The following is a 10886-nucleotide window of genomic DNA, read 5'->3' as shown; positions in this document are numbered from 1 at the left end:
TTCCGACCACTGTAAGAAAATTTTATGGGTCCGCCACTGGTGTTCCGTACTCCAAACTATGAAGTTTAGATTTTATATTTTCATGAATTGAGTGTGATTTATATATAACTACTTAAAATGAAAAATGGGAAACAAATGGATTGTATATGTCAATTTTTAAGAAGGGATCGAACTTGTGGGAGAATGTCCAAAGTGAGTACAAGAAAGATTTAACTACAGGGTGAAAGCATGCTTTTAGATTACAATGTACTATGAATGGTGAAATTGTGAAAATCATGATACACTTAAATAATTTTAGTTTTTTCTATATTGTTGACTTTTACTTATTTTTTATTTTAATTAAGCACTGTGTTTGTTGATTATATTGACAGAAAGTGATCCTTTGATTATGTTTTCTATTTCATTCTAGAGTCTAGTCATTTTTTCAACTATTTTGACCAAATATAACATGAGTTACAAAATAATAAATTTTAAAATAACTTACAGCTATAATACATACGTTAAACCAGTAAATACTCAAAACAAACAGTAAGCCAAACTGCACATATCATAACGGATTAAACCATCCGACTTGTATTGATTTTCACTTAATTTACAAAAAACTGAAGCATTACATCAACACAAAACATAACCTAAACAAAATGTATTTCCATTTTAAAAATAGAAATCATTACAAACAAAAAATAAATCATCTAAATAGCATCTTAAGTTCTTCAAGCCGAGCTGAACGAACCTCCTCATCAGTAAGAGCTCCGGCTATCATCCGCTGCTTCCTTGCCTGAACTTGTTGCATTCGTTCCTCCACAGTATCCTACACAAAAGTCAAGATTAAATCAAACAAAAAGTCAAAATCATAACTAGTAAATCTACTAAAGTCTTTAACTTAAACAATCCATATGTTTAATATATTTACATTCAAATGACTGCTCTTAATAAAAAAAATTGAAATCATGTAGACAAAATAAACCATAAAAAGTCAAATTTAGGAGGTGGGTGACCAGAACAACTTATTTAATTAATAATGTTTTAAATCAGGTGTTTTAATTTTCAAATTGGAATATTTGACCCAGAAATATTCAAATACTATTAGCCCGGTTTTCTATTTGTTAGGCAGAAAAAGTTTTGGAAGTCTTAAGCAGAATAATAAAAAAAGGTCAAACCTACCTAAAGTCAAAGTTGTTATTAGAGTTTATGAATTATTCAGTGGTATTTATTTGAAACAAAATTGAGATAAGTAAATATGGGTTTTATTTATATAAATAATAAAATAATAAAAAATATACTAACCTTTACGATAAATCTTCTAACACAAACAGTTCGTTTTTGACCGATACGATGAATTCTCATAATCGCCTGTTCCTCAACCGCAGGGTTCCACCATGGGTCCTACAAGAATTAGCATAGTAATGTGAGTTTTGTATGCAAATCAAGAAACATGAAAAAGTCAAAGTCAAAAAGTCAACATGATTACATACCATAAGAAATACATTAGAAGCTGCAGTCAAATTCAAGCCAACACCACCAGCTTTTAGGGACATTAACAACACCTGCAAGATGACATAAGTTAGATATATAAAAACCAACTCAAAATTCAACCTTAATGTTCCAAGAATATAGCTTAACAGGGCACAGGGGTAAAAAAGTCTTTTCACTGTATTTTTTTTGTAATAAACATGAGGACCATTTATACAAGCTAACAATAAATAGCCATCATTCCAAAGATCAAAGGTGTGACACATAAAGCAAACAGTTGGGTTATATGCAAACGTCTAACAGAAATTGAAATTTTGACTATCCTTTACAAAAAACCATGTTTGTGACTTTTTGTGAAGAGACATTTAAAATACCATACAAATGTAAAACAGTGTTTTCACTATTGTTTCTATAAAACCATTTTCACAACATTTTACGCAAACATTTAACCAAAAGTAAAAAAATTTGACTTAAAACATGAAGCATGTAAGATACGCTTAAAAGACTGTTTCACCCTTATACGACTTAAATTCTAATAACCAAAACAAATAAATAATGAAAAACAGTTAAAAATTCTCACCATTTTATCAGTGGTTTCACTAAACTCCCTCAAAGTCTTTTCCCTATTCTTTTGTGACAAACTTCCATCAAACCTTAAAAACCCAATATTCTTCCTTCTCATAGGAGTCTCCAAAAGATCCAAAAATGAAGTCCATTGACTAAAAACAATACTTTTCTCACCACACCCTCTTTTCCTTATATCATCCAAACACTCCAACAGCTTCAAAACCTTTGAAGATTCTTTCCAATTCTTCTCAACATCAACCCTAAACCTACTATCAGACGGGCATGTAATAAGATCCGTTTTCTTCAAATCTTGCCTACAAATTGGGCATAACCCGTGGGACAAACTTCTCCAACTTGATAATAAACACTCTCTACACATCCTATGTGCACACGGTGTAAGCACTGGGTCATCTGCAGACTCTAAACATATAGGACACTCGGTGTTTTCACCTTTCTTTAAATCATATACAACTTCTTGAATATAAGCTTTGCTTGGATTTGGAGTTGATGAATCAAGATTATTATCCAGAAACCTTTTTGCAAGCTTGTTTAGATCTGAGAACTGTTGAGAATCGCCTCGACTGTAAATGTTAAAAAAATGCATTAAGTTTTTGTTAAAAAAAATAAAAAGTTGGAATTTTTATACAGAAATGGTTGATGACCTCATAACAAGAAATGGGTGATTGCAACATTGTCTTAATCTAAGTAGGAGTTCAAGTATATTGGCATAGTTGTGTAGAACTTTGCCTTGTGCAACAAATTGATCAAATTGAACCTGTTTTAAACAAAAAAATGTATGAGGTACATGATATAAACACATATAGGTCTGTGATTGAACAGATCGTTTAGTGAACATATAGTGAACTGTAAGGCAGGAAGAATGTTTATGTTTGTTTATTTATTAAACGGACTAACATGAAAAAACTGTGTTCTTGTTTGTTCCCTTATGTTCATGAACGTTCATTTATTTGAATTCGTTTATGTTCGTTTAAGTTTGTTCGTTTACATTTGTCACTATATTCATTTGAATTTTTAGCCTATTACAATTTAATGTAGTTTTAATGACTTTTTAGGCTCAAAACGTTCCCTTCACAATGCTTTTAACTAGTTTTAGTTAAGTTCGTTGTTTATACTTGTTAAATTGACAATACTATTAACAAACAAACATAAACGAACAGAACACGTTTATTTTCTCAACAAGAAAACCTTGTGCGTTGAACTGTTCGTGCTCGATGGTTTGTTTGCTAATAATTAAACCAACAAACACAAACATGCTCTGTTCGTGTTTGCTCTGTTTGTTTACAAGCGTAAACATACATTATTAATAACAATGAAGTAATGAGTCCTAAATAATGAGTGAAGCATACCTTAGATCTCTTGAAAAGAGCATCATAGAAATCATGTTCGGCTTCTTATTGTTCACATTCAATAATTTGGATGTCAGTTGGTGGCAGAACAAGAATTGGCCTGGATCATAAAAAAGAATTAGTACAAATTTAATAACTTAAATCATTGAACAGCTTAATGAAGATTGCAATCTTGTATACACACCTTCCTTCTTTATCTTTTGTGTCTTTTGTTCTTCTCAACATGAGTGGTCTTAAAATGGCTTTTACAAGCTTTAGCCCCCGTTTATCACCATTCTCATAAGGCCTCTGAATTAGTTTGTTCCACCTAATAATCAAAAGTTCAAAAAAATTACATAACATAGATAAAAAAAAAATAAGATTTCTGATCAACATATGCACTTGACCACAAGAATAGCACTTTTATTAGTTTTTTTTTTCATGTTTTAGTCTACCATATGAAGTTGTAAAAACTAAAAGGTCGGAAACTTTACACAGAACAATATACTTTATGGCAGCAAAAATCCAAAGTACTTACCATGCCCAGTTACACCATGGCTCAACATGCAAGAAACACAAAAGGCTATACAAGTCTTCCAAATTGTTCTGCAAAAATAATTTTCATACTAATGTTATTGAAATGAATCTCAAATATACATTTACATACCTTCTTAAATGAAATACACAACAAAAAAATGGAAGTTTAAAGTTACCTGAAGCGGGGTACCAGTAAGACACCACCTACAATATGAAGACAAAGCAAATGCGGCTTGAGCACATTGGCTTTTGGAAGACTTGATTGTATGAGCTTCATCTAACACCACTCTATACCAATCTACTTTTTGAAAAATGCTATTTTCGCCAAACTGAATAATAATTCACATAAATAAGTCATTTCCAAAAAACTATTTGATAAGTAAGACGGTGGCTTACGCTTTTATAAGATGCAGATAGAACACCATAAGTTGTTAATACAAAAGTAGGTTCAGATATCACTTTTGGATCAGTGCTTCTATCCCCTCCATAATGAACAAAAACAGTTATACTGTTTGGTTCAGAATGGGTTTCAAGTTCATCCTACAATCAAGAAAAAAAAATAAGTTAATATAAAATCATAATTAACTCAATAATATAAATATAAAAACAATTGAACAACCTTCCATTGGCTCAGCAAAGCCATAGGACAGGCAATTAGGGTTCCACCTTGTGGTCTTCTAGTTTCATAACGCTTTAACCTTTTTACTGACTCGTTTTCGTCTTCAGTTTCATTGGTTCCTTTGTGTGGTCTTGCAAGGATTAAAGAGATGGTCATTACAGTTTTACCGAGTCCCATTGCATCTGCTAATATCTGCACAGTTCAACAGTTTAGCATAGAAAATTAGTTATTTGATAAATATATGATAACACAATTTTATAAAAGGTAGAAACTTACTCCTCCTCTAGCCATTTGTGTTGCTTTTGGGAATTTGGTAGTTGCCTCACCAGAAAAATATTGACATAAATTGCAGTTGCCCTTCTGTTTAAGTTCACAAAGAATAAAATGTCTATCAAAAACATAAACTTTTTTAGCTTTATTATTTATAAAATGATTAAAATCATTATCATACTCATCACATATACGGTATGCTGCCCAACACGGGTGGAGAGTTTCTTCTTCCTTTTCAACATCTATGCCTTTTTTTGATTCAGTCATCCAATAAAGAGCTTGCTTTTGATAAGGCCTTAAATCACATGTAAGTGTGGCTGGAGGGTCCATTTCCTGCAAAACAAAAAGATTAGTCAATTCTGGTCAAATTTTAGTCAAACATATGTAATGACATTGGTAAAGTTAGTTCTTAATGTACCTGAAGATTGTACATATCTGCAGCACCAACAAGCTTGTTTAATGATGATTCGGTGATAACTTGAGCATCTTTGTTTGGTTCTATAAGCAATGGTTGACCACCCTTTCGGGTTTTGACAGGATGTTTATCAATCAATGCTCTCAAAGTACCCCCCCCCCCCGGCAGGCGCGACCCCGGATGAACACAGGACTTTGACCGCCGCTATGTAATGGTCGTCCGCTACCTTCCGGAGGCACTGCTTGATATTGCCCCTCCCTCTTCTTTATGTTGGCAATCCCACATCACTGGAAGTTCAAGGAGCGGTAGCACAAACTCTTCTAAACCTGCCCCATCTTTCCAAACAGCCAAAGCCCGCATAATGGAGCTACATTGAAGCGATTTCCTGTTACCGGACCTTCGTTCTTGCCTAGTAGCCGGTTTGACAACACGTAACGTGCAACGAGGCAACAACAAAAGTTTAACCCAAGCCTCAATAGACCTCGGGGCATCCACCACTTTACGGAGCCCCCCTAACAAAGCCGGGGCAAAAGCCATGCGACACGCTGTGACAATCGTCAATTTCAGGTTAACTCCGTTAACTCAACTCCGTCAATTCAAGCTTAAGATCAAAAAAATCTTTAACGCACACTTCATTACATTTAAACTAGGGTTTAAATGACGCTTAACACTTACTACATGTGTAGTAGTCTTTCGGGATTTGCACCGAAACGCAAACGATTGATGAATAAACGAAACACACTAAAACACTAATGATGTGATAATTATGTGTTAGGATTATGTGTTATGTGATAATATTATTGTCATGTTAATTTAATGTGCAAGTTATGATAGAATGTTCTAGAAAAAGAAATACTTAATGTTAACTTAATGTGCAAGTTATGATAGAATGTTCTAGAAAAAGTAATACTTAGGAGTTGAGGGGCCAAGGTGTAACATATTAGTCTATAAATACATGATAATCTAAACCTAACTTCTATTCTTTCTTCCTCACAAAGTTCCGATCGGAACCTTAACCCTAACCCCTCTCCTTGCGATCGGACTATATACACACACAGACACTCAAGATCTTTCAAGTTTGATTGAAGATTAAGGTGCTAGGAAGGTATAAACAACTATTCTATGCATCCTCTATGTTTAATTGTTAGTTTTATTGAGTTAATGATAAACCTTAATGGCCGATTACATGTATGTATATTGTTCATGTGATTCTTGATTGAATTGATGATGATTGATAAACTAGATTTGATATTGTTGCATGATCATTGTTGTCTTTGAGTTTGATATCAAGTAAAACCCTAACTATGTATGTAAGGTATGATTGATATGCATGGATAGTAGTTATGATGTCTAGAATGTTCTATGAACGATTTGTGATCTATAGATAGTTGAATTGTTGAGTTTGGATGCAAACAGTTTCTGGACAGATTGTGTTGTTGATGTTTGAATGACTGTAACGGGATGTAAAAGTGGAAATTGATTGAGATAATTGATACTACAGTAAACTAGGTTGAGTTTAGTTTCTAAAGAATATAAACTTGTAATTTTTGGACATGTGAAAGATAACTTTTATGATTTTACAAAAACGTGGTGCAAAGCTGAATTGTTAGACCTGCTGTTAGGTTGCATTGTAAATGTTATATCTAATGATCTACGAGGCCAATTGGGTTGGTTCCACTTCTGGAAGTTGACTTATTGAGTTAGGAATCTAACCCAAGTGGTCTTGCATTTATTGGATTTTTCGTTTAACGGGAATTGCAAATAACATTCTGTTGCGCATGAATCTGACTGTTATGAGTTTGCTGTAATGATTTGATGATTGTGAGAAAACTATGAGGAATAAAAATGTAATAAAATATGTTCTGGAAACCTAAGACATATGTGCTTCTGTGATGATTTTTGGTAAATTAATTGAGATGCTATGATCGGTGAAATAGTACAATCTTTCTAGTAGGATTTCTGTCTCGGTGAAACTAGCTGCTGATTGTTGTGAAATTGCATGAAATATGATAGTTGTTAATTGATTTTCATAAATTGACCAAATTGCCCTTACGGGGATAATTGCTAGTGAAGTATGTTATTAATACATGACACGAAAGTAATTGCTCACTCACGTATCATAGCACAAGTGTACTTGTGAAAGTCACACACGATTCACAAACGAAACACGAAACATGTTATGTGCATAGGTATTATGTGTCGGGTCTAGAGACTCGATAATATTCCGACACTTAGAAAAAAAAATCTCTTTGTTGTTTTAAAACGTTAGAGAGAGTTTTTTGGTGACGCGCATCTTGGTGATTATTTTGGGAAATTCTTCGCAAACAGTGAGTTTCACTTACCCCTTTTAAACAGTTTTAAACGCTTTTCACTTGGGGGGATAACATACTCCGATAAACGCATTTATGATTTTGTTATAAATTATATATCACTTGTAAAGTCTAAGTGACAAACGAAACAATTGAAGTCCTGCACATCGAACCGGTTAATATTTAGAATAGCGAGTCACTGTTGAGTAGTACTACTGGGTTTGACAAACCCCACCCAACGCTAAACTCGACTGGAGGTCGAGCGGGTGTAATTTTGGCTAACACGTACCATGGTCTGGAGGACCTGGTGACAAGGCACTTACTAAACGAGTCAGCTTCGGTGTCGAACACTTAGTAATACTTGTTGTATAGATTAGCTACCTATCGATATATAATTTGACATAACACTATCTGGTAACGCAAAACGCCGTAACGTGGTTACGCAAAACGCTTAAACGCCGTAACGTGGTTACGCAAAACACTTAACGTAAAACGCTGAACGCAAACGCTAAACGATTTTTTTTTTTTTATATAATTTGTGAACTCACCAACCTTGTGTTGACACTTTTAGTATGTTATTCTCAGGTAGCCGAGGCGGGCGCGCGGTTTAGGAGCATGCATTAAATGAAAACACTTTTGTCCTGCAAACTTATTTTTAACAGTTATCTTTGGTTTTTAAGTCGTCCTGCGTGACGCAACTTTTGATTAAAGGTTTTTACGCTTCCGCATTTAATTACTCGTAAACGTTTTTTCATGGTTTTGAAACTTTATTTTATGGTTTGATTATAACTGATGATTCCGATCCTGTTAGTTCACACCCTCTGAGGGTAAAACTCCGTTAGTGGATTTTGAGGGTGTGACACACGCGGGCGGGATACTCTTGACAGTGGCAATAGGAATGGCGAGGACGCGCTCAAGGAGAGCGACATCTACCACAAACGTCTCAGACTGACCACTCCCAAGTTCCATCTGCGAATCGCGGGGTTGAGGGATCCCCACAATAAAATAAAAGTCGTCTTCTGCACGTGGGGTGCATTTAACAACTTCTTTTCCGTGCAGACAAGGCCTATTCAAGGCATGCAGGGCCATGCACTCCCCGCATAACCAGTTCTTAAGCAAGCGCAAGGTTTCGACAACATCATTGTAGAGTTCCAAGTCCGAAGCAAGACGCTCCTTTAACTGACCTCTCCTTTCCTTTACTTTGAATTGATCCCGCTGAAAATGCATGAGTAACCTAGAGTACCCCTTGTATCTCGGGATACCATCTTTGCAAACATGAAAATTTTTAATGGGGCAACGGCAAATCCCCGTGCCCGAGCTAGGACCGGGCTCTCCACCACAGGCCCTCATTATTCACTTAAGAAATTAAAACTTTTTTTGTTTTTGGAAACAAAGGAAATTAAAATAAAATTTGGTGTTGGCATTTAATCAAACACCTGGCGAGCATTACTAGCGAAACCTCCAAACTAATGTCATTCAAAACAAATCGCCTAGAAAATGAAATGCTAGAAGACCAAATAAGCAAAAACCGAGAATGGGTGATGACGGTGGCAAAATAAGGGTGGAGCAGTGAGGTGAAGATGGGGGGGGGGGTAATGTAACACCCCGACCAAAGGCGGATTATACATCGGGGCGCCACATATTGCTTCATTACTCGCGACACTATTGGTGTCAATATTTATTAATACACATTTTATCGCGCACGCGCAGCGGGGAAAATAAAGAACATAAATCAAACATAAATCAATATATTATAAATTATAACATTCAAACAACATTAACTTGTCTTGATACATTTTAATTCTAGGTCCAAAAGTGAAAACGTCCTACGTGTCCACGAGCTCCAAAACAGCTACTGCAAACCTGAACATGTGTTAAAATAAACGTCAAACACTTGCGTGTTGGTGAGAAATCAAGTTTAATACAATACATAGATAACAATAAATCTGCGCGCAACATGTGTATGTCTGGTTTTCAACAAGGGTGTAATCTGATCGGGACCAACTCTAAGAGACAAGACTGCCAGTGCTCACAATTGAGCTCACAAACAAGACTAACTGTGCATGTGTATACAAAAGAGAAAATCATAAACGATAGTTCTCCCGTGTTCATCTAATGGTACCATGAAAACTGCGGAATAGACCGTCAATACGGTTAATGATCCACACATACAAATAAACAGCCAAGTCTACGTCCTCAACACATGGGATACTGCGCGACTAAAGTTCATAAACAGTTTAAGACTCAAGTTTTGTATGAACACATGAACATCCCAAAGCATTTAAAATAAAAAGGGATTAGATACGAGATAACTCACTTGCTAAACGATGCGGTGTAAGATAAAGCAAGAACCAACTTTAAACAAGCACAAGTTAACCTATAAATAAGATTATTGTTTTAATGATCTGTTTTAAGTCTTGATTATAAGTTAGGATAATTAATAAGTAAATTATTATATATAATATATATATATTACCGGAAAAGCAGGGAAGAACAGGGAGGAAGACGGAGGCAGGAGAGGAAGACGGCAGGAGGACAACGGCAGAGAGCAAAAAGGGAGGAAGAGATAAGGAGAGATTAAGTGTTTTGTGTGTGTAGTGTTAGGAAAAATAATGTTATTATTTATAGAGAAACCCTAGGGAACACAATCCCTAGGAAAAGGGGAAAAGATCTCAAAAAGCAAAAGATTCCAAAAGCAAAAGATATCAAAAGATATGGCAGCTGCAGGGGGCAAGATAAAGCTGTCAGGAAAACAGTAACAGGCATGGGCGGGTCAGATAAAGGTACTGGTCAAGCATGGCAAAAGCAGATCTCAAAAGATAATGTCAGTCACTTTTTCTACCAACCAATGGGGGTTGGTACGCATGCTGCGCCGAAAGTAACTATTCAGACATTAGATAGGTTAGGTCAACAGCACAGAAGATAAGACAACACAAAAGCATACAGGCTGGAATAAACAGAAGATACAAGGGTTAAGCGCGAGAAGGCTGAGTGCGCGAGCGCGAAGGCTGGCACAACAATCCTTAGCGTGCTGCGGGAAGAATCACAATTCCTTAGCGCGCTGCGTGAAGAACAAGAATTCTAAGCGCATCGCGGGAAGAACATACATTCTTAGCGCATTGCGGGAAGAACATACATTCTTAGCGCGCTGCGAGAAGAGTTCTCTTCACGCATCGCAGGAACAAGATGTCTTCACGCAGGCTTCCATGTAAGGAGTCTGGCGCGTGGAGCTGCAGACATCCTTAGGCGGGAAGAACCAAAGGACAAGCAAAGAGGAGGGAAACAAGGCTTAAGGGCGGGACGGCGACAAGAGGGAAAAGAAGGCGGAAAGAGAGAAGGAGAGGGACGGG

At 35.9% G+C, this 10886-nt stretch overlaps 1 pseudogene across 1 annotated transcript; it reads right to left on the bottom strand.

Annotated features, from left to right (window-relative positions):
- Positions 1-611: 611 nt before the first annotated feature.
- LOC143597517 (DNA repair protein RAD5B-like) lies at positions 612-5342 on the bottom strand (annotated as a pseudogene). Its single transcript, XR_013146926.1, has 14 exons — positions 5231-5342; positions 4994-5145; positions 4819-4902; positions 4543-4734; positions 4320-4463; positions 4100-4252; positions 3925-3992; positions 3592-3714; positions 3408-3507; positions 2703-2815; positions 2054-2621; positions 1476-1547; positions 1288-1386; positions 612-811 (listed from the first exon to the last, which is right to left on the bottom strand). The product of XR_013146926.1 is annotated as a DNA repair protein RAD5B-like (transcript).
- Positions 5343-10886: the final 5544 nt, after the last annotated feature.

Source organism: Bidens hawaiensis, unplaced genomic scaffold (assembly GCF_021521415.1).
Source record: "Bidens hawaiensis isolate Kalapana, Puna unplaced genomic scaffold, B.hawaiensis_p1.1 tig00048415_1, whole genome shotgun sequence".
Taxonomy (NCBI): Eukaryota; Viridiplantae; Streptophyta; class Magnoliopsida; order Asterales; family Asteraceae; genus Bidens; species Bidens hawaiensis.
This window is presented reverse-complemented; position numbering and strand designations above follow the sequence as displayed.